This window comes from Myotis davidii, unplaced genomic scaffold (genome assembly GCF_000327345.1).
Source record: "Myotis davidii unplaced genomic scaffold, ASM32734v1 scaffold8, whole genome shotgun sequence".
NCBI lineage: Eukaryota > Metazoa > Chordata > Mammalia > Chiroptera > Vespertilionidae > Myotis > Myotis davidii.
Window position 1 is genome coordinate 1,664,090 of NW_006299520.1, and position 440 is coordinate 1,664,529.

Below are 440 nucleotides of genomic sequence, written 5' to 3' on the forward strand. Positions count from 1 at the left end.
GATGGGAGAGGAATTCGCAGGTTCCCCAGTTCTAAAAAAATGAGTTCTGTCTGTGAAAGAATGGTGCCCACTAATTGCACAAAGAATGGAAATAGCTCGTGCCTGGACTCTCCAACGCATTCGGGGCCTCTCTTGCTGGAGGAAGTTGCCACGCTTCTCTTCTCATGAATGAATCCTTCTTGCCTTCCTTGAAGACCCCACAACAGTGAGCCTGCTTTTAAGAGTAAGCCAGTTCTTCGCTTGCCCTCTCCCCTCCATTTTTGCCAAAGCATAACTAGAGTCAGAGCCCCTGCCCGGGGTGGCCAATTACAAAGTCAAATTGAGGGGAGATATTTTGCGAATTTATTTTAGGGGGGGAAAAAATTAAGATGGACTGCCTAAGTGGTCTTCTGATGGTGCTAGATCAAGCAGGAAACAAGAAAATTTAAATTAAACTGAAA